The 24,106-nt window shown below is 44.2% G+C and overlaps 1 protein-coding gene and 1 long non-coding RNA gene across 2 annotated transcripts in view; both read right to left on the bottom strand.

Annotated features, from left to right (window-relative positions):
- The window catches only part of LOC138746980 (acid-sensing ion channel 1-like), a 656,759-nt gene that overhangs the window by 498,112 nt on the left and 134,541 nt on the right, over positions 1-24,106 (bottom strand). The gene's annotated exons all lie outside the window — the stretch shown is intronic.
- Positions 1,617-6,259, bottom strand: LOC138747043 (uncharacterized). The gene is made up of 2 exons (XR_011347277.1): positions 6,111-6,259; positions 1,617-1,734 (listed from the first exon to the last, which is right to left on the bottom strand). It is a non-coding gene; the product is annotated as an uncharacterized lncRNA (long non-coding RNA).

The raw sequence follows: 24,106 nt of genomic DNA, 5'->3' as shown, positions 1-24,106 counted from the left end.
CAAACCAGAAGGCTGAGTATAGGGTTAATGGTCCATTAATTAAGAGTGTGGATGAGCAGAGGGACCTTGGGGTTCAAATCCATACATCCCTCAAAGTTATCACACAGGTTAATAGGATAGTTAAGAAGGCCTATGGGATGCTGGGCTTCATTAACAGGAGGATTGAGTTCAGGAGTAGAGAGGTCATGTTGCAACCCTACAAATTTCTGGTAAGACCACACTTGTGTACATTTCTGGTCATCTCATGATGACCAGAAGATGTGGAAACATGTGGAAGCTATGGAGAAGGTGCAGAGGAGATTTACCAGGATGTTGCCTGGATTGGAAAACAAGCCTTATGAGGCAAGGTTAGCAGAGCTGGGACTTTCCTCTTTGGAGGATAGAAGGATAAGAGGAGACTTGATAGAGGTCTATGAGATTATGAGAGGCATAGATAAAGTGAACAGTCAGCACCTTTTTCCCAGGGCAGGAATAGCAAACACCAGAAGACGTGTGTACAAAATGAAGGGAGGGAAGTTTAGGGGAGATGTCAGGGGTAAGCTTTTTACCAGAGAGTTGTGGGGGCCTGGAATGCCTTGCCGGGGATAGTGGTGGAGGCTGAAACATTGGGGTCATTTAAGAGACTCTTAGACAGGGACATGGATGAAAGAAAAATAGAGGGTTACGGGATAGGCTGAGATTTCCTCTCCTGCTGGGAGAATGATGTTGCTGCTCCTACTCGGGAGAACAAAGTCGCCGTTCCAGCCCGATAGGCCGAGGTTTTTTTAAACTTCTTTTGTACTTGCTTAATGTACAACTTCGTTACATGGCGATTGGGGTGTTGCAACTAATTTTGGGTTGTTGCTGGGAGGCCCAGACAGCCCAAAAGTGAGGGAGGGGTGTGTGGTCAGCTTATACACCAGATATACCATAAAACCATAAAAATGAGGCTATAAAAGGGGGGAAGAGCTATCTGACAGTCGATTTATATGCCAAAATATATGGTACATATGGTTCTTATTTAGCATCAGTTAGTTAAATGTTTGTCCTAGTGCATTAAAGAAACAGTTCTTAAAACAGTTTAGATAGAAAAAAAAGAAAAAGATCATGATTAAAGGTTAACACTTATTCTTGTTCCATCGATGTCTTGCATACAGGAAGGGGCCCTTGTGAGGTAACATTATGGCTGTCCATTTGTAAGTACCAGTTGTCTGTAAGTTGGACATTTATTACCCAGGGACTGCCTGTAACAGACAATTATTGGGCCATGACAGCTACCATGATGCCTGTAGGTAACACTGGTCAATGGGCATCTGTGAGATGCCCTCCAATGACTGAGCCACACACATACAATGACGACGGTTGTGGTCCGAAGTCAATGATCCCAGCTGCAGGACATCACTGCAGCAATCCTTCAGGGTGGTGGCTGACCTCCAAAACACCTTCAGCTGCTCCACCAATTACACTGGACAACGAAGATTTTTCTTCCTGAACACTTTTGGGTGTATTTTCTGGATTTTAGGTGGCTGATCACAAAACATTGCCTTAAAACTTTCCTATCACGTACCGTTTTGTAGATATAATGTAGCAGTGCGTGTGCAAGTGCAACGAGAAGAACTGAGACAGCAGGCTTTGAGCTCATTAAGCACAACTAGTTTACTTTGAGTTCTGCACTGCCACTTTTAAGGCCCACTGGAATCTGCCACTTACATCCCAGAACTCACGTCACGCTGACATAGGTACCTCCGGTCTGTACTGGAAGAGAAGGACCCGTGATGTTATCTTTGCCGTGGCTGCTCCGCTGACTGTGCGTAACAATCGGAGCCGGTTCACTGCTACAAATATGTGTACTGCCACAATAACCTATTTTTGTGATTTCCTGTCATATTTAAGTCTACTAGTATATAGCCCACAAAGCAAACTGTTTTTGTCAGTCCAAGCATGCCTGGGCATGCATTCAGCACAGGTGCTACCCAAATGTTGTCTTAGGCCTGGGCATGCTTGGTCAGGATAGATGCAGACAGGCTGTAAAGGCTGCTCACATATACAGATGCTGTGCCTTACATTGATAGAGATTGAATGCATCTTGATACATATGTTCTTCAGGCATTTCTGCATTCACACTTGGACTTATTCCCTGCTGATCTTGGTGCAGTCAGTGACGAACATGGTGAAAGGTTTCACTAGGACATAGTGACCATGCAAAAGTGGCATTAGGGCAACTGGAACCCATCAATGCTGGCCAACTATTGTTGGACACTGACATGAGAGGCATCAGATGTCGAGTACAAATGAAAAGCAGCAGCAAAACATTTTCAGTGAGTTGAACTAACGCAATGTGTCAGCGTCACGATGCAATTAAACCTGCTAAATGCAATTAAAGTTAATTTAATGTTTCTACAACTTACTACGTGATTCAGCAAATCTGAAGCTATCTTTATGTTCAGCTTGAAGTTGTCTTGCATAATCCTCAATTTTTTTTCAGGAAGCAAACCTTTTGAAAATAACGTTCTGTCTAGTTAAGTGATAATGAATATTTCTGCAACCAAAGGTGCCAGGCAATGACAACTTCCAGTAAGAAATGTCCCCCTGTCATTCAATGGCATTATAATCACCGAGGACCCCCCCCCCACCCCCAACCTTGAAGGTCACCATTGATTTGAAGCTCAACTGGGCCATGTAGCTACAAGAACAGGTTCTGCAGCAAGTGACTCACTGAGGTGTATTCATCAATCTATGATGTGGCTGAACTTGTGTGGATTGATTCAGCAAGAAAGAAAGGCAAACATTCCATTGAAAATATTTTCCTTTTCCCAGACTTCTTAGACTAAGCTTAGTTCCCTTAGCTTCAAAAGCCCTCAGACAACTCACACATTTGTTTGAAAGTGAGCGCATCTCCCTCAATTTGACCAGCACAGACTCAGTGGGACAAAGGGACCGTTTCCATTCTGTTTGGCTCTCCAACTGATCTCGTCATGGTGAACCAGTGGTGAAATTGCCTGAAGAGGGCGTGAAAAAAATTCATTGAGTGCCCCTTATACAGCATCTTTCCGCTGCTCCCAACGGGGAAGAGATCCAGGAGGATCAGAGCCAGCCCCACCAGGCTGAGGAATAGCTTCTTCCCACGGGCAGGGAGAATGTGAACGACCCAGGGAACTGCTCAAGACTCTCATATTCATGAAAGAATGATTATTTATTTATTTGTATAGATGAAATACTTGTCCTGCACGTTTATTGTCTGTCTGTATGTGTGTTACGTCTGGTTGTGTCTCTGCGTGTTTTTTTTCCCCCGAGAACCGGAGAACGCTGTTTCGTTGGGTTGTACAATCAGATGGCAATAAACTTGACTTGGAGGAGATCTGCATGTTGGCAAGTAGCATTTAAAAAAGCGCAAAAGGAAAATAGTAAGACGATGATGTTCTTCCACATCAGGCAGCATCGAGAAGTTCACCATTCTCCTCTGCGGAACAAGCTAATATGGCTGGCAGGCAATCTTCAATGAGTCGTTTGAAAATCACATCAAGAGGCTTTTTTTTTCCCCAAGACCACGCTGCAAAATTTCATCTATTTTAAACCAAAATTACTTTGCCAAATTGAAACCTACACTCCAGGGGATACTGAGGTGCCTATGGGAGATTCATTTCAGGATCCCATTAAATAAGAACCAGGGCCACAAATATAGAAGTTTTTTTCCTCAAGAAAGTCGAATATCAGAAGGTCAAATTATATGAAACTGAAAATGCTCTTGTGTTAGAACAGGCCCACTGTGGAGGCCAGAGCTACACTTTCTTTCTGCTAAAGTGCAAGCATTCAAGTTTGTTCCTCTTTTGTGTTTATTCAACCTCATCACATATATTTACTGGAAACTGTAAAGAGAACCCTGGATTGCACTCTTCAGTTAACTCAAGTTTATTGTCATCTGATTGTACAAGTACAATCCGACGAAACTGTTCTCTGATCCTCAGTGCAAAACACGCAGACGCACACCCAGATATAACACACATGCAGACAAACAATACATATGCAGGACAAGTATTTCATCTGTACAAATAAATAAATATTGTTTTGTGCATAAGAGATTCTCAGAGGGTGAGTAGAAGCTGTTCCTCAGCCTGGTGGTGCTGGCTCTGATCCTCCTGGATCTTGTCCCTGACCAGAGCAGCTGAAAGATGTGTGTCTGGGTGGAAGGGGAGCTCAATGATTTCACACGCCCTCTTCAGATAACAATCCCAGTAGATCACGTTGATGTAGGGAGGGGTGGGGGGGGGGGGAAATTAGAGACTCCAGTGATCCTCTCTGCCACTCTTATGGTCCTGTAGATTGAGCTGCGGTTCATTTCTCTGCATCTCAGTCCAAAATTAGGAGCAGGGGAAGGCCACTCCGTCCCAGGGCCTTATCGATCACTTAATACAGTTACAGGCATCCAGACTGCAGTTTCTACTGCCGGTAGCCTTTCAAAACTAACCCACCCACCCCCATGCTTATTAAGAATCTATTTCCCTCAGCATTAAAATATATCACCACCCCTTTGAGGAAGAGGATCCCCACAAAGCCAAAGAGCAGGGATGAGGGGCTTCAGTTAGGAATTTGCAGGTTTTTGCATTTACCTCCTGGGGATAGGTGGGCTTAACTAATGTTTGTGGGATGGTTTGAGGGGGGAACAAGGTTCAAAATCATTGGCAAAGGGATTGGAAGAGGCAACGCGTAGTCATCTCAGCATCCAGAGGGTCACCGGATTCAGAAATGGTCTCCCTGAGAAGGTGGTGAACACTGGCTCTATAAAAAGAGCAGGAAAGGGGATTTGGGCATGTTCTGGGAGGATGGGGAATAGGATTACAAACTAAAAGCAGGATGGGGGACAGAGTACCACCACTCTTCTGAAGAGCCAGAGAGATGCAGCAGGCTAAATGCTTCTTTCCGTCCTCTGCACCCATCTGAAACAACCAAGCACATTAAGGGAGCATCATGCGCATGTGTTCCTGGTGTCCGTGTGTCTAAAACCGTGCTTGTGCCTGCCTGTGTTGCATGTCCATCCGCCTTCACTGTGCATGCACCTCTACGTGTGTGTGTGTAAGCTCAATTATGTGCAGAAGAGGTTCACCAGGTTGATTCCAGAGATGAGGGGCTTAGTCTATGAGGAGAGATGGAGTCGTCTGGGACTGGACTCGCTGGAATTTAAAAGAATGAGAGGGGATCTTATAGAAACGTATAGAATTATGAAAGGCATGGATAAGATAGAGGTAGGCAAGTTGTTCCCATGGGTGGGGGAGACCAGAACTAGGGAATGGAGCCTCAAGATCCAGGGGAGTAGATTTAGGATGGAGATGAGGAGGAATTGCTTTTCCCGGGGTAGGGGGGGGGTGGGATCTGTGGAATTTGCTGCCCGTTGAAGCAGTGGAGGCGACCTCAGTAAATAGATTTTAAAAACCAGGTTGGATAGATTTTTACATCGTCGAGGAATTAAGGGATGTGGAGAAAAGGCAGGTCGGTAGAGATGAGCCCATCGTCAGATCAGCCATGATCACATTGAATGGCGGAGCAGGCCCGACGGACCGGATGGCTGACTCTTGCTCCTGCATCTGATGTTTGTATCTGCATGCATGATGCACCCTGAAAAAGATGACGTTTTCAAATCCCTGTGCACAGGGAGTGTTCTTTTTGCAGCAAACAATTAACTGGAGGTGAGAAAAGCCTTGAAATGAAATTGAGAAACGTGATAAAAACAAAATCTCCAAAATTATTTGAATATAATTTTTAACCCTTAGGCTTTTGATCTGTTATTGGGAACTGCTGTTTGATGGAGAATAAACCTCCATCCCCCGAGGTAAAGGCCACATTGTTTGATCACATAATATGATTCCAACTTGAAAGTGCACTTACTAATTCAATGGCCAATTCCACAATGTTGATCCGACTGATTAATGGTGCAGAGGGCACATTGTTAGCAATGGCCAAATGGTTCCCAAGGCAATGCTGCTTACCTGCCTCTGCTGTTATAAAGACATGCTCTTGTGCAAGTGGGAACTTGCTCCTTGTATTTACGATGCTAACAAGACTAATGAATTTTTGAAAAAATAGGTAAGAGGTTATATAAAAAAAACAGAAGTGAAATCAAATAGAAAGGTGATTACCAGTAAGTCAAACAAGGAAATGTTTTTCCTTTTGTCTTCATACCCACTCCAGATCTCAACCACAGTAGCACTGGGATCCTTCACCCCACACCCCCCTCTCACCCTTACCAGCAACCATTGCTCCACCTTCCGACCAGTGGTGGATTAACTGCCACCTGGGCCTGAGGCTGAGCTTTAACAAGGCTCCCCCTGACCTTGCCCCCCCCCGCCCCACCCTTCATTGAATATAATAAAGCAACATTATGTTGCGTTATGTTAAATAACTTGTATCGTTGTACTGTGTACAATGTACTACATGTATGAGCAAGAAAAGTAATTGTAGCAACAACACTTTCCAGAAGGGCTTTCATGCAATCATCTTCTGACCAGCATTACCGAGTAATCAAGCATGGTCTTCACTGTACCATAGAAGGTTACAGCGCAGAAAAACAGGCTATTCGGCCCCATTATTCCACTAATCCCACTGACCTGCTTCAATTCCATGACCCTCCAGGCCTCTCCCATACATGCATCTATCCAATTTATTTTTAAAACCCACAATCGAGCCCACATTTACCACATCAGATGGCAGCTCATTTCACACTCCCACTACTCTCTGAGTGAAGAACTTCCCCCTAATGTTCCCCCTAAACCTTTCCCCTTTCACCCTAAAGCCATGTCCTCTCATATTTATTTGACCTAATCTAAGTGGAAAAAGCCTACTTACATCCATTCTGTCTGTACCTCTCATAATCTTTTAAACCTCTATCAAATTTCTCCTCATTCTTCTTCACTCCAAGGAATAAAGTCCTAACCTGTTTAATCTTTCCCTGTAACTCAACTCCTGAAGACCCAGCAACCTCCTAGTAAATCTTCTCTGCACTCTTTCTATCTTACTGATATCTTTCCTGTAGTTAGGTGACCAAAACTGCACACAATACTCCAAATTTGGCCTCACCAATGGCAAAATCTTTCTTTTCAACCCAGATCCCTTTGTTCCTCCACTCCTCCAGTGCTCAACCATTTACTATGTACGTCCCTCCTTGGTTTGTCCTTCCAAAATGCAGCACCTCACACTTGCCTGCATTAAATTCCATCTGCCATTTCTTGGTCCATTCTCCCAGTTGGTCCAGATCCCTCTGAAAGCTTTGAAATTCTTCCTCACTCTCCACAACACCTCCAATCTTGAAAACAGTTTACAGTTAAAACAGAACGCCCTACTTGTGCTTGGAAAACATAACAGCCAACGTCTCCTGATTTACTCGCCATTTGTAAGGGAGCGGTAAAACACGGACTTACTAACGTAGTGTCTCTGTTTACTATCATAATTTATAGATTTCACCATTCTGGCATTTATGTATGAACTGGCTTCGCTCCCTGTCTCTAACCAGTTTACGCGCATGTTAACGCAAACTCATGACGTTATAACGTCGTCGTGGTAAGCACAATCTCGCGGCTCCAGTACAAAGACCTAAAAGCATTATTTCTAAATGTTTATAATGTTTGGAGCTTAATTTAGAAAACAACATAGTATTTGTAATATTCTGGAGATGAAAAGAAAGTGCAAAAGTACTGAATTATCATCAATTAAACCATTTTTTTCTTTTGCTCTCGGGTTCTGGGCCCCTAGGCTTAAGCCTACTCAGCCTAATGGTTAATCCGCCAGGCATCTCACCCACCCCTCAAGCTTCCTGGGAGCTCGAGAATCAATGCAAAGAAAAATTGGCCTGAACGTGCAGCGAGCCATTTGGAAAGCAAAACAGGCCAGTGGCCCATCATCGCAAGTGAGAGGGAATTTGCAAGCCACAGGAGCGTTCTCCACATTTGGGGGATTGCATGCAGTTCTGTATTGATTTCAGCAGGGATAGACTTGCATTGGAAGGAGTTCAGAGAATGCTCGCTGGGTAGATTCGTGATCTGAAGGGGTTGGTGTATGAGAGAGGTTGAGCATACTCGATCTATCACGGTTGTAATGAGGAGAAATTTCAGGATAAAAGGTCCTCAACTTAAAACAGAGATGAGGAGACATTTCTTTAGTCAGAGGATTGTGAGTCTGTGGAACTTGTTGCCAGAGCCGGCTGTGGAAGTGAGGTCATTGGGTGTATTTAAGGCAGAGATTGACAGGTATTCGATTAGTCAGGGTTATGGGGAGAAAGCTGGGGAGTGGGGCTGAATGGAAGGATAGATCAGCTCATGATTAGAATGACAGAGCAGATTCAGAATCAGAATCAGGGTTTATTGCCATGACCAAGTTATGAAATTTGGTGTTTTTGCGGCAGTGTCACAGAGCAAACATTCATATTATGACCCCCTTACAATAATTACAATAAAAAATAAAAATAATCGTGCATGAAAAGTATGACAGTGCCTTTGGTTCATTGATTATGCAAGAATCTGATGGCAGCGGGGAAGAAACCATCTTCAGGCTCCTTTACCTTTTTCCCGATGGTAGCTGAGTGAAGAGGGCATAACCTGGGTGGTGGGGGTCCTTGAGGATAGAGGCTGCTTTTTTAAGACACTGCCTCTTGTCGATGTCCTCGATGGAGTGAAGTCTGGTGCCTGTGATGTCGCTGACCAAGTTAACAACCCTCTCGAGCTTATTCTTGTCCTGAGAGCAGCCAATACGCCAATTGGCTGACTTCTGCTCCTATATCTCGATACTCATTGGAATTTAGATGAATGAGAGGTGATTTTATTGAAATAGAAAACTCTTGAGGTTGAATTGGCAGTGAGGAGGCTATGAGCATGTTTCCACTTCTGCACTTACATTGAACTGGGGGCATAGTTTCAGAATACACAGAAGTACATGATAGAAGACCCTTTCCACCCAACACACAGGGTCTTTGACCCACTACCATCAGGAAGGAGGTACAGGAGCATCAAAATCAGAACTGCCAGGCTGGGGAATAGTTTCTTTGCATAGGCTGTGAGATGGATGAACAGTGTCCTGTAACCAAGTAAATCATCCTAAAATATACATTTATTTTAAATTATATTTTTATGTATATATGTGGATTATTATATACTGTGTATTGAGTGTGCACTTTGGTCCAGAGAAACACTGTTTTGTCAGGTTGCATATGTACAGCCGGTGTCGATGCTGGGCAATTGCTCAGCAAAAGGAGGCGTCAGGCGCTCCTTCTGTCCGACAGCCTACAGGTCACCCTTGGGCAAGGTGCAGGACCTGTTTAGCCTCCCAGTCAGGGTCACATGAAGCTATGGATTGCAGATGGAGGATGGTTTTTACAAGCAGATTCTACAAATTGGAATTGATGGTTGTAAAACTAAAAATGCTGGGCAGATGAATCCACTGATCAATGGCTAAGGTTACCCGTCCAGTACGGACACTGCAACTGGAGAAGGCAATGGGGGAACCACTTCAGTATTTTTTTCCCGAAGGATAAGAGGGGAGGCAACAACTACAATTCGGAGGGCCAGAGATCATGATGGATGGAGAGACGTGATCGCCCACGCCGTACGGCAAAGCACCTGAATGAATTAATATGTACAGTTTTGAACTTGAACTTGAACTAATATGAAACACCGCCTGCCCCTGTCCAAACCAACATCAGAAATTCGGGTGAGGCTGGCCCCAGCTGTGATGGCCACTCACTCTCTTTCCTGGAGGCCAAGATGCAAAATAAAAGAAGTTCCAAGCAGGAGTTGGAATGATCTGGATCCCAGAAGGAAAATCAATGGAAAAGCAAGCATAAAATTACTCTTCCTGACAGATCAAAGAAATCCATCATCATTGTGTAGCACGATAAGCTCTTGCAAGGCTTGCATACTGACACAGCACAAGCGTTCTTGGTGAACAGTTAGGACTTGAGCCAGCTCTCTGCAAGGTCTACCTTTGTATTAGATTTTTACATTTCAATTAAAAATTTTAAAATTGTAAATTTAAATTTAGACATACAGCACAGTAACAGGTCCTTCCAGCCCATAAGCCTGTACCGCCCAATTTACACCCAATTAACCTACATTTCCCCCCCCCCGCCCCCTCCCCCCCATTGGTATGTTTTAAACAGTGGGAGGAAACCAGTGTACCTGGGGAAAACCCACGCAGACACAGGGAGACAACGTACAAACTCCTTATGGACAGCGCCGGATTTGAACCTGGATCCCGGCTGCCTGGTGCTGTAACATCATAATTTGCTTAACAAAGAAGTCCAGACCAGCAAAGTCTGTTGAATTTTCCTGCCTCCATCAGTCAGCACGATGCTATTACAGCGATCGGGACCAGGGTTCGAATCCGGCGCTGTCTGTAAGGAGTTTGTATGTTCTCCCCGTGATCTGTTTGGGTTTCCTCTGGGTGTTCTGGTTTCCTCCCACCATTCAAAAGGTGACCATTTAATGAGGGCTTTCAACTTATGTTGGCCATTGATGGATTAAAATGTGGCAAATAGACATCAATACATGACAATTGCTCTCTGTGCTTGAAACCAGTGAGGAGATAGTGTCGGGGTGCCAGTGAATAATGTCACTCCAATTTCAACGGTGGAGATGTTATTAAAATGGCAACCACCTGCCACACATGGCATTCTCGTGGTGTTTGGACCCACTGCAATTTTAACTCCAATTCAGATTCTAACACCCAACCTCAACTTGGAAAGTATGGTTGTAGTGTTCAATATCAGGGAGATAGGCAACAGGATCAGATGAGACCCAGGTCAGTGGAAGGGACAACTTTATTTTTTAAATAGTTTCTTTGGGGGGGGACATGGGTAGTTTCCTTGTGGTCCCACAACAACATGTTGGGCCTTTTGTGCTCCACTATCCACCATACAAACCTTTAAACCCTCCCACCACCACAAGCCCGCTCTTGCTGCCACAATATCCACTGGACTCTTCCAACCTCACTTCCATGACCTTTCCCTTGGGGTTCCGGTGACAGCCTCAGAACACTGTGTGACCTCCTCCACCCGCCAACCCCAATCGAGAGCCAGTCTCTTCAATTACCAGAATTTACCCCAGGAGTGAAAGTTCCCTGGGCCTCAAAGACAACATCTACTTCCCTTGTGTCTCAAACCCCTCCTGCCTGGCGTCAGCTAAACGTAAAGCCTGTTTCCAAGTCCAGGTCATTCTCTCTAGAACCTGCTCATTTGTTCTTCCAAAATTTGGCACTCACTGGGTATCCTACCTACAATTTGAAGATTGAAAAATGCTGCCATCTTTGATCTCATATTTTATAAGCCTTTGCATTCAAATAAAATTCAGCCCTCCTCCTTTACCTTCTGAGTACTTGTGCTAAAATTATCTCCTGATCCTTTGGTCCAAGTAAACGATGTTTTCAATGTTCATGATCCTGAAACTGCTGATCTGAATGTAACCTTAACTCTGCATCCTTGTTGACTCACAGTAACCTTTCACTTCAAACTTAATCAAGCACTTACAGAGACGCGCGAGAGACCACAGATGTTGGAACGTGGAGGAACTCAGCAGGTCGACCAGCATTGTTGGGAGGAAGAGAAAGGCAAGTGTTTCAGGCTGAAGCCATTCTGTTCCAAACATTGACAAGCCATTATTGATGAACCTCTGCAATAAAAATATTGAATGTTTTTGAACAAGAGAGTTCCAGAGACTCTAGATCAGTGATTCTCAACCTTTTTCTTTACACTCAAATACCACTTTAAGTGCTCTGTGATTAGTAAGGGATTGCTTAAGATGGGATGTGAGTGGGAAGGGAAGGTTGAGAATCACTGCTCTAGACCCAATTGTTCCTGAAGTACGTTGCTTGAGAAAAATTGTCATTGGCCCATTTCCTTTGGAGTTCTGAAACTGTGCACATAACGAGTCAATTAGGGACAATTAAAACAGTAGTTTTCAAACTTTTTGTTCCCACCCACATCTTACCTTAAGCAATCCCTTACTAATCACAGAGCACCGATGGCATAGGGAATACTTAAAGTGGGATGTGAGTGGAAAAAAAAAGTTGAGAACCACTGCCCTATATGGTGAAAGTTTGTTCAAAAGTTCTGAAAAACTAGGTTTATCCCTGTAAGCATGCAACCTGTGAGCCACGAGACAGACTTTCTTGGGTGAGACAAGCTGCTCGTGGCAGTGCTTCTTGCTGTAACAGAGTTCTCATGCTTTGCAAAGTGAATTCATAAAAATGTGTGTTGCTGTGCTCATGTTTATTTATCAAGCAACCTCAGGTCCACTTTAACAGCCCTCTGTGAGAGAAAAATATAATTTGACATGAATGGGCAATTTCTTATTTTTAAAAGTGATTCTCTTACAAGAGGAAATATATCCCCCGCATTTCACCCTGTCAAGACCCCTCAAACACTTATCTGTTTCACTCAAGGCCCCTCTCACTCTTCTAATCTTCAGCAGATACAAACCTGGACTGTGTAATCTTTCTACATCAGGAAACTAGCCTTTTCTGAACTGCTATGAATGCATGAGCAAGAAGACCAAGAAAACATCATCTTTACGCACATCTATCATGACCCTACGAGATCTTTTTTCAATCATAATTACTCCAGCACAGCATATTTTCTCCCAAAACACAGAAATTACCTCCTGGAGGGGGATTTTAAGACCAGCTCACTGCCTTAGGTTAGACAGTGCTGCCTGAAACTTGAAATTTTCAAAGTAGTCGTCTTAACAAGAGTGAAAAAAAATCAAAGTCACATCCTCTGAGTTGGTGAATTATTGATGCCATGGTTACTCGCCATCAAGAAATGAAATCCTAAATCCGCTCTCCACTCATCCATATACATCTCCGCAATGGACCGGATATCGCAGCAGACACTGTTAATTATGCACAGAAAATCTAAAGAATTTAACAAAAAAATTCTTGGAGAAGGAATTTCAGATGTTTGCACAGGGGAGAATTAAGTGTTAATTTAAACGAATGTGGAAGAAAATTAATAGTGTCTAAAATTATCACAGCGCTGTGCAAATAAGCAGTGATTGGAGGTGAAAGGAGCAGTAAAACATAGTGCTATGATCTTTGATACTTGTAATAATCATTCCAGGAAATATGTCAACAAGATTCTTTTCGATCATCTTGGTCCCTCACTGCCCTGTCCGTTGACTTCAGACAGCTTTATTACTGGAGACTCGTGGCCTTTTTGTTTCTTGATGTGTGTAGCACCATTTTGTGCTTTCATTTCCCTCCAGTTCTTAAAAAGGGATCTCAGCCAAAAAGAAAAAAAAATCCTGCCTCCACCATGTTACATTTTTTCAGGGCAATGAAGCACGAGGGGATAATATTTTAATTTTCTTTACGTTCAGACATACAGCATGGGAACAGGCCCCTCTGCCCACGAGCCCGTACCACCCAATTAAACCTACAAACCCTGTATGTTTTTGGAATGTGGGATGAAACTCACGCAGGTCACAGGAAGAACATGCAAACTCCTGGCAGGCAGCGGTCAGGCTCGAACCCAGGTCGCTGGCACTGTAATAACATGGCGCTAACCGCTGCCCTCATGGTGCCCACTGGCTGGAAGCTGCACAGAGCAGCTACTTACTGCCTCATTCATCAGAGGGCAAACCCTCATTCGCATAAAACCGTGATGCTGTCCAGTTCATCAATCAAGGACGACCCAAGGGCACGAAATAAAGATTGCAAGGGAATTGCACCGCTTGCTTTTCTGCATGGGTTTCCTCAGCTGCAACTTGTCATGAGGGAGACCTTCCACAGTTGGCAGGTGTGCCATTCTGGATGTGATGGGCCAAATGGATCTGATTATTTGGGTCTCACTGCGGACAAGTCTTAAACTCAATGTGTGATACAACTACGGTCAAAATTCAAAGCAATCAGACCAATATTTTGAAGCCTTAAATCCATTTTTATGCTCCCACCCAGAGTGGAATAATCCTCTGCAAACCTTCAAAGTAAAACAAGATCATTCTGGAACAAAAGCAAGCAGATATTACAATCCATGGTTCACTGCCACCTCAGACCTAATCTCCTTTACTATCGATCAGTTTAGTCGAGTGTAATAAGGTTCATGGGCCCAAAATTAGCGTCTCTGCTTCAAATGACAGCCTTTGCTCCACAAGAGCACACTGATAAATCTCCTCTGGCAAATCTTTGAACTATTAACTTTTTGCATCCTTTAAACTTTGCGTTTTGATACCAACCCATCAGCGCAGTCAGTTCGTTCCATCCCCATCAACAAATGAATGAGACCTTGGAAGAGATTAGCTGCTTAGCAAGGAGAAATTCCAAATGGTTACCTGCACTCAACATCCGTGACAACACTGGCTGCTCGATGCACTTGCTTCTGCAAGTTGCGCGTGAGTGAGAGCTGTTTGGGAACTGACTTTTGTCATAGGATGCCATTCAGACCATAAAGTTCCTGCTGGCTCAGAATATTCTCACCTGACCTCTCAATTCCCCTTTGACCTCCAATCACCACTGTTTATAAACAAATGCTGGCAAACTGCAAGTGATTTGCAAAGAGCTGCAATGTGCAGGAGGGTTGGGCTTTTGCTTCTGGGTGCTCGGGTTCAACCCTACAAGAAATGAGTTTCAGTCACTTAAAACACAGTTCTAAAGAAAGTATTCTGCCTGGAGGTCAGTGACCGGTGGAGTTCCGTAGGGATCTGTTCTGGGACCCCTGCTCTTTGTGATTGTTATAAATGACCTGGACAAAGGAATAGAGGGATGGATCAGTAAGTTTGCAGATGATACGAAGGTTGGAGGTGTTGTGGATAGTGTTGAAGGCATTCGTAGGTTACAACAGGATATCGACAGGATTCAGAGTTGGTCAGAAAAGTGGCAGATGGATTTCAATCTGGATAACTGTGAGGTGATGCATTTTGGAAGGTCAAACTTGAGGGCAGAGTACAGGGTTAATGGCCAGATACTTAACAGTGTGGAAGAACAAAGGGTCCTTGGGGTCCAAATCCAAGCCAATGGACTTCATTAGTAGGGAGATTGATTTCAGAAGTCATGAGGTCGCATTGCAACTCTACAAATCTCTGGTGAGATCACACTAGAGTATTGTGTTCCGTTCTGGTCACCTCATTAAAGGAAGGATGTGGAAGCTTCGGACAGGGTGCAGAGGAGATTCACCAGGATGTTGTCTGGATCGGGAAACAAGTCTTATGAGGCAAGGTTACCAGAGCTGGGACTTTTTTCTTTGGAGCAAAGAAGGATGAAAGGAGACTTAATAGGTCTACAAGATTATGAGAGGCACAGATAAGGTGAACAGCCAGTACCTGTTTCCCAGGACGGGAGTAGCAAACACCAGAGGACTTGTACAAATGAAGGGAGGGAAGTTTAGGGGAGACATCAGGGGTAAGTTTTTTACCTAGAGAATTGTGGGTGCCTGGAATGCCTTGCTGGGGATGGTAGTGGAGGGTGAAACATTAGGGCAGTGATTCTCAACCTTCCCTTTCCACCCACACCCCACCTTATGCAATCCCCTACTAATCACAGAGCACCGATGGCCTAGGGATTACTTAAAGTGGAGTGTGAGTGTAAAGAAAAAGGTTGAAAACCACTGCATTAGGGGCATTTAAGAGGCTCTGAGGCAGACACATGGATGGAAGAAAAATAGAGGGTTATGGGGTAGGCAGGGTATAGTTTGTTTTAGGCATATATGGGTTGGCACAACATCAAGGGCTGAAGGGCCTGTAGGATATTGTTCTATGTTCTATATTTAAACAAGCACATAAAGTAATGTTATAGTACCGCAGCAAGCTGTTTGCTTCATCACATGACATGAAAACAATCAAGATTGGCAAATTGCTTTGAATCACTGAGACAGTGTAGTGCAATCAACTGCTAACTCGACTCTGTTCAGGGTCATCAGAGGTCCGAGAGAAATCAATGTTCCCAGAGCCACGCGACATTGCGTGGGTAATTTGCCAGCACCTCGATGATGCTGAGAACTCACGGCAAAGGAGGATTGCCAACGTCTGGCGCAAGTTGCAACGGCGAGTTTTCATTCACGAACCTGAAGGCGGAGGGGAAGAAGCTGTCCTTGTGTCACTGACTGCTCGTCTTCAGGCTCCTGTACCTCCTTCCCAATGGCAGCAGAGTCATGGGGGTGGTGGTGGTGGGGAGTCCTTGAGGATAGAGGCTGCTTTCTTAAGACACCGCCTTTTGTCGATGTCCTCGAAGGAGTGAAGTCTGGTGCCTGTGATGCCACAGGCCGAGTTCACGACCCTCTGAAGTCTATTCTTGTCCTGAGCGTTGGCGCCTCCGTACCAGACAGTGATGGAACTATCACTGGGTAATCAAATATTTCATCGAATTATCAATTCACTCAGCATGGAAACAGGTCCTTTGGGCAATCAAGTCCATGTTACCATCAGCCACCCATTCACACTCATCCTGATTTATTCTTCCCACATTCCCATCAACTCCTTCATTTTCTAACACTCACCTGCGCACTCAGGGGCAATTGACATAGGCTAATTGAATATAAAGTTTGACATACAGCACAACGGGCCCTTTTGGCCCACAAGCCCTTGCCGCCCAATTAACCTACACCCCTGGTACATTTCGAATGGTGGGAAGAAACCAGAGCCCCCGGGGGAAACCCACGCAGACACAGGGAGAATGTACAAACTCCTTACAGACAGAACGGGATTCGAACCCCAGTCCCGGTTGCTGGCGTTGTTACAGCATCGCGCTAACTGCCTATGCTAACAGCCACCCCGCTCGTTTTTGGGGTGCGAGAGGAAACAGGAGCACCTGGAGAAAGCCCTGGGGTGAATGTGCAAATTTCACACTGGCAGCACCGGAGGTCAGGAGCAATTACGGGCCGCTGCAGTTGTGAGGCGTCTGACCCTATCAGCTGCATCATCGTGCTGTTCCAATCCAGCAAATGGATTGTATACACAAAGAAAATAAAAGATCAAATCACAACCAATTATAACAATAGAGCTGAAGCCCTGTGGATCACTTTGCTGCTAAATTGTGTGCACGATTAATTTAAATTATTGACTGAACTAATAAATGCATGATGACCTGAGGTCATGTTTGAAAGTCATTGTCTTACCACCTGTCTGGAAAATATTCGTTTTTCCACATACACAAAATATATTTTAAAAATGTGACTGTGTTTGTGGGAAGCTTTTAATTGAAAATTTAATTTGGACTACTGTCAAGTTGGCTTCATCGAGCAATCAGCAAGTGATGACAAGGGAAGAAGTATTGCCGTTTCCATTCCATGGCCCTAGTTTTGGGTGTCCGACTGAATCGTTCCCCTCCTAAGCGTTAGGTCCAAAAAAAATGTTAAATTCAGAGATTACATTTCTGTGAAACATCATATTGCGCTGGAGTTTTTATTACACACAGGTTTGAACATGGAACAGTGCACAGACTGCTCCTTTCATTACTCGACCCACAGCACAAGGTACATTAACAGCTGAAGCTTCACAATCAAGTCTCAACAGTTATTCTGGCTCCTTGGTACCAGACAGCAGCACTCGTGAAGCAGGCACTCAATTTAGAGAGATAAGGAATGGAATAAATGGATTGGGAGGGGAAAGACAGAAGGCGAGAAAGAAATGGAGGGAATTAATTGGCTGGTCCACCTTCAGATCACTGACATGAAGTGATACATTTAATTTGATTTGATTTGTCAGCAATGAAACACAAAACACAAAAGCCTTCCTCCAGCTCTGCCTCTCCCTGCCTCCTTCCGCACAGACATGATAAATTCTCACCTCGTCCCTTATCACATCCAATGAACACCCTTGGTGGGTCTGGATTCCTCGCCCAGTCCAGCACTGTCTGAATTCTGAGATGTCCTGAGATTTCCTGCTTCTGGCTCTTTCGGCTTATTCCTTGAAGAAGGGACCAGGCCCAAAACATCGGCAATATATCTTCACCTCCTACGGACACTGAAAAGACCAGCTAAGTTCTTCCAGCGTCTTGGTGTGTTTCTACTGCAGTCATCAGAAAACTACATCACTGATTCTGCTCTTGCCCACAGAAACACAATTGACTCTGAGGACAAGATGATTCATTTTATGGAGTGAGGTTCTGAGAGGCTTTAAGAAGCTAAGCATCATTACATGGAAACAATTGTCTTCAGCACATCTGGGTGGCATTGGTGTTTGCCATTGTGGTCAGTTAGATCATTCTTAAATGTACAACACAGCAACAGGACCTTTCGGCCCATGAGCATGTGCTCCCCAGTTACGCCCAATTGACCTACTACATAAACCCATATGGTTGGAATGGTGGGAGGAAACCGGCGCACCCGGAGGAAACCCATGTGGACACAGGGAGAACATACAAACTCCTTAAATCAGTGCGGGATTTGAACCCAGGTCCCAATCACTGGCACTGTAACCCTTCCGCCTGATACACAGCATCTTTCAGCTGCTCCCATTGGGAAAGAGATCCAGGAGGATCAGAGCCAGCCCCACCAGGCTGAGGAACAGCTTCTTCCCATGGGCAGTGAGAACACAGAAGGACGAAAGGAACTGCTCACACTGACCCTCCCAGACTCTCATATTCATGAAACAATATTTATTTATTTGTATAGATGAAATCCTTGTCCTACATGTTGTTACCAGCCCAAAGGACTTGCTGCAGCAATAGACATTCACAAAGACAAATAGTTTTTAAAACAAAAAATATTTTTAATCAACTTTAAACATGAAAATAGAATCAAACTTTAACTTATCTCTATACTTAACTTACCCAAATTAACCCCCTTCTCATTCTAAGTTTGTGTAAATTTAAGAAAAGTTCTTTGGTTCACAGTTCAATCTCACTTCTCCTTCTTCCAAGTTCTCTGGTTGCAGGCAATTCTTAGACTGTGCACAGAATTTAACATGGATAAAGTTCACCAGGCTTTGGTGCTCGAAAGGTCAATCTTTACTGCTCAGGAAGGTTCTTGTAAGGCTTGCAGAGAAAGATGTGTTGTTCCAGGATTTCCACAACTGAGGTACCACCATTAGTCACCATTAGTCGCTGATGAAACTTGCCCCATCATGGTCTTCCAGATGGTAACCACTTTCTTTCAGGCTATCACAGAGTTCCTTTCTGTTCCACTTATTCCAAGAGAAACATCAGACAGATAGCACTTCCAGCCATCCACTGCTCCAATGGTTGTTTCCAACCAGCTCTGCCTGGCTTGCACAGTTGAGCTCCTTTAGCGTCACACACACTAGCTGGGAGAGCTTGTTGAACTTTTCTCTCTCTCTCTCTCCAACATAGACTGCCTGAAAGCCCATGTGACTCTCTCACTTGCAAAACCCCCACCTTCTTCAACAAACAACAGGACTTCTTCCCCTTGGTCAAGATGTTGCCTTAGATAAACAAAACCCAGGAGTGACCTTTCTGTGAGCACCCTGTAAGTACTTTTTTAACAGCCAGTTTGTCGCCTACAAACAATGGTATTTCATTTCATGATGTCATTTCAATTAGCACCTACTTGTGAAATGTGCATCACATTCTCCAGAGATCCTGCAATGTTTTTGAATATGAATTCTTCAGTCTTTCAAATAAGATCTGTTTTAAAATGTGTGTATGTAGGTAACCCACTGTAATCTTATCAAAATTCCTCCCAATATTTATAATCCATTGCAATGTGTATTGTTTGTCTGTATGCGTGTTATGTCTGAGTGTGTGTCTGCGTGATTTGCACCGAGGACCGGAGAATGCTGTTTAATCAGGTTGTTCTTGTACAATCAGATGGGAATAAACTTGACTTATCTACCTGTGCTGCCAACTTCAAGGATATTTGGACATGCTCCAACATTCTTCTTTTCTTCAATACTCCCTCAGGAACTATTATTCATTGTGTATCTCCTCCCCGATTACTTGGTAATGACTGGAATCAAATTTTCACACAGCCACTCGCTAGACACATGGTAACTCACATATTATGCTCACGATCCAAACTACTTCTACTGAAAAGAGTTAAGTCAGTGGTTATGTTAGGAGACTAGATGTACCCAGAGGCTTGGATTATTGATCTGGAGACATGACTTCAATTGGGAATGTAAATGTAAGCAATTAAGTCACTTGAAGTAAAAGGAAGCATCAGGAACAGAACCAATGATCATTAAACTATTGGATTGATGTGAAAATCCAGCAGTCCTTCAGGGAAGTAAACCTGCCATTCTTATCCAATGTGGCCTCTATTTGACTCTGGACCCACAATTATGGGTGACTCTTCACTCCATTTTGAAGCAGTTTGTTCATTTCAATTCAGGAGGCAATAAGGAATGGTTATTGAAAACCACAATTATAATAAATGCCCACTGTTCAGAACACCTCCAGGGATCACTGCCTTCAGAGAGCAGCAGCGATCGTCAAGGACTCACGCCACCCAGCACATGCTCTCTTAGCGCTGCTGCCATCAGGAAAGAGGTGTAGGGGCCACAAGACTCACCCCACCAGGTTCAGGAACAGCTGCTCCCCCTCCACCATCAGACTCCTCAATGACAAACTCAATGAGGGACTCATTTAAGGACTCTTACTTGTGCACTTTATTGATTTTTTTCTCTCTCTCTCTCTCTGTATTGCACAGTCAGTTTGTTTACATTTCTTTATTCGTTTACATGTGTACGTTGAGTACAGTTTTTTTTTGGACAACCGATTAGTGGTAATTCTGCCGCGCCTGCAGGAAAAAGAATCTCATGATGTGATGTCACGTATGTCCTCTGACAATAAATCTGAAATGCCACAGAAAGGTAATGTGAAAAACTGTTCAGCGTGTACACAAGTCCCCAGTGGAAGATGGTGACTGCAGCAGATTCTTTGGTGCTTGTTACCAAGCCTGTCATATGATTTACCATTTCCTGTCCTCGTCTCTGATGTGCCTAAATCCACAGTGCTCACAAACGACGAGAGTTCACTCTTGCTCACAGCAGAACCCTGTGCAGGTTGAAACCATATTACGTTTTCACCACATTATCTCAAAGTTCATTTTCCTTCAGGCTGTCCAAAAACCAGCATGAATTAACAGTGCTGAGAAAGAGTCATTTATCAGCATAAAAAAACACTTTCAGAATAAAGCAACTGCCCCAGGAAAATGCTTCTTGGTTTCAGAATGCATTTGATTAACAGATTCTGCCTGCAGCCTACGAAGCTGTCATCCATTTTTATGCCAGGGAATGATGGTTTGAAATATAATCCATTCGTCTTCCGAAGTAGGCTTTAGCATGGCAGCTCATCTCAGGCTAGTGTTATTACAGTGTATTGCAAAGCCAAGGTCCTCTAATGGGTTACACGAAGGCCAATTTTTGTATTCCAATATACCATAGGTTGGCAGAGATAGAGATCGTGCAGGCCTGGCTGTGCAGGATTAGAGAGGGAGGCAAGAGAAGGTTGACACGTTGCAACACAATTGAGGTGTGAGAAGGACAGAACTCGATTGGTTAACGAATGACTCCATCGTGTCAAATCACGCTTCAGAAGTCCTTTCAAATACCCTCCATCTCCTTTCCTGCAATGTCCCATTCGGTCATTCCCCTTTGTTCTTTGCTGATCTAAGTTGGCCCCCGGTTAATTACCGTCTTGATTTTAAATCCATCATCCTCGTTTTCAAATCCCTACAAGGCTCCAAGACTCACGGCAGTAAAATTCCACTGCCTTTGCTCTGTGCCAGTTGATCTCTTCCTGTAACTCTGTACTTCGGTACCAAGTCTTAATTGTTGTACTCTGTATGAGGTCCTAGCCAGCGCCCATGGACAGGATTCCACTCATTCTGCTCCACCTCTCCTCATTTATCTGATCACTGCATCTCCTTCATCTCCTTCACACATGCCCAGTTTTTGCTTAGTTTTGCTGTTAGCCGACAGAGGGGTACTTTATAACAGGCTATCAATCTACCTGCTCATCCTTGGGATATGGGAGGAAAGCAAATCACCCGGAAGAAACGACCACAGGGAGAACATAAAGTCCAAACAGACAGCATCTTAAGTCAGGATTGAACCTGGGTCACAGGAGCTGTGAGGACAGCTGTCCTAGTAGTTGCGCCAGGCACCCACATGGCCCATGCGAGCAGTCGGCATATTTAAATTTAGACATATAGCATGGTAACAGGCCCCGTGCCGCTCAATTGACCTACAGCCCCCAGTACGTTTTGAACGGTGGGCGGAAACCAGAGTCCCTGGGGAAAACCCATGCTCCTTACAGAAGCGCGGGATTTGAATCCTGGTCCCGGTCGCTGGCGTGGTGAAGGCATTGCGCTAACCGTGCCACCCCAAATATGGCATAATGTAACTTAAAAATTATTCCTCCATTCGATAAAGCACAAAAGCACCACTCCTTGTTGCTCCATGTCCACTCAATCCCAGAGTCATTCAAATGACAACAAAAAAACAATTCGGGAAAGGTTAAACAATTTAAAAACGAACACCGCTGCAAATTACAAATGACGGCTGACGAGTTTAAGACAGCACTCAATTGAGGTTCTGCTGATGTTCATAAATTGTTCAGTCATAGTTAATGATGTCAACAGCACCATTTGATTGAATTACTGTCTGGTAACTTATGTCAGCCATCTGTTATCCCCTTAAGTATAGAACATTCATTTACTTTTTAAACATGCAAAATTTTGAGACAGCTGACAGAAAACCCATTAGAGACCCTTGTGTCACCATCAGTACACATGAAACTGAGTGGGCACAATGCATTATGTTTTCCGTACTTTACAAACAAACTGTGCCCACTTTCAAGTCTCAGACGTGATGGGTCCAAACAGCGCAACGCAACGTGATCAGTGCTTGTGCAGTGTTACTCGGGTGCGGGGAGGGTGGGTTCAAGCAAGACACATGACCTTGGCTATCGTCCAGGGAATTTCCGAACCATGAGATGAAGTGGAGGATAACTTCTTAATCATAGCTCAACTTCAGAGTTGGCATAGTGGTTAGTGTGACGCTGTTACAGCACCAGCAACTGGGACTTGGGTCGAATCCCATGCTGTCTGTAAGGAGTTTGTACGCTCTCCCCATGTCTCCGTGGGTTTTCCCTCAGGGGCTTCGGTTTCCTCCCACCATTCAAAACGTACCGGGGGTTGTAGGTAATTGGGTGCAATTGGACGGCACGGGATCATGGGCCGGAATGGCCTGTTACCATGCTGTATGTCTACATTTTGTTTTTATTAAAAATTCAACTTTATTGCCATCTGATTGGACATGTTCAACCCCATGAAACAGCGACCATTTTGCACACACACAGACACACAGTACATCCTACACACGACCTATATACGTAGCCATCCAACATAAATAGATATTTTAAAATAATTTACAGGCTTCAAGGATTGTTCAATAGTCTCACCACCTGAGGGAAGAAGCTGTTTCCCAGCCCAGCAATCCTGGTTTTGATGCTCCTGTACAGCTTCCTTGAAGCCAGTGTCTCAAAGATACTGCGGGCTGGGTGGTAAGGGTCCTCAAAGATTCGCTGAGCCCCCTTTAAGCACCGCTCCCTGTAGATATCGTCAATAGAGGGAAGGGAGCCCCCAATGATCTTTTCAGCAGTTTTAATCACCCTCCATATTGATCTCTGATCTGACACCTTGCAGCTATCAGACCGCACTATGATGCAGCCAGCCACACTGTCTAGTGTGCTCCTATAGACTGTGGTTAGGATGGGGACCAGTAGCCTTACCTGCCTCAACCTCCTTCTCAATGGTCTGGAAAAAATAATTATTTCAATAGCCAGACAGAATATTGCTTTTTCCCCGCTTCAAAGGATTCGGAGAATTCTCTTTTAATCAGCAAAAGGCAGGGGAAAGAAGTTTAAGGATGCCTTTGATCATGAATTAACACAAAAGCAAAATACTGCGGATGCTGGAAATCTGAAATAAAAAGAGAGGATGGAAAAAGCGCTCAGCAGGTCAGCCAGCATTGAAAGAGAGAGAAAAGCACAGGGCCAACAGTTCAGGTCAACAAACCTTGGAAAAGACTGAAATAAAACCAGTTTTAAGCTGCAGGGAAGGAGGAGGATTGGAGAAGAATGTCCATGATGGAGGTTGAACAACACGAGTGGTGGTTCGAATGGGAAAGGCACATCATGGGGTGAGGGAAATAGGGAGACAAGTTAAATCAGAAATAGCATTGGAGAAGAGAAGAAGAAC

The sequence above is a fragment of the Narcine bancroftii genome, chromosome 12, assembly GCF_036971445.1.
Source record: "Narcine bancroftii isolate sNarBan1 chromosome 12, sNarBan1.hap1, whole genome shotgun sequence".
Classification (NCBI taxonomy): domain Eukaryota; kingdom Metazoa; phylum Chordata; class Chondrichthyes; order Torpediniformes; family Narcinidae; genus Narcine; species Narcine bancroftii.
Note: the sequence above shows the minus strand (reverse complement) of the source record. Positions and strands in the feature narration are given on the sequence as shown.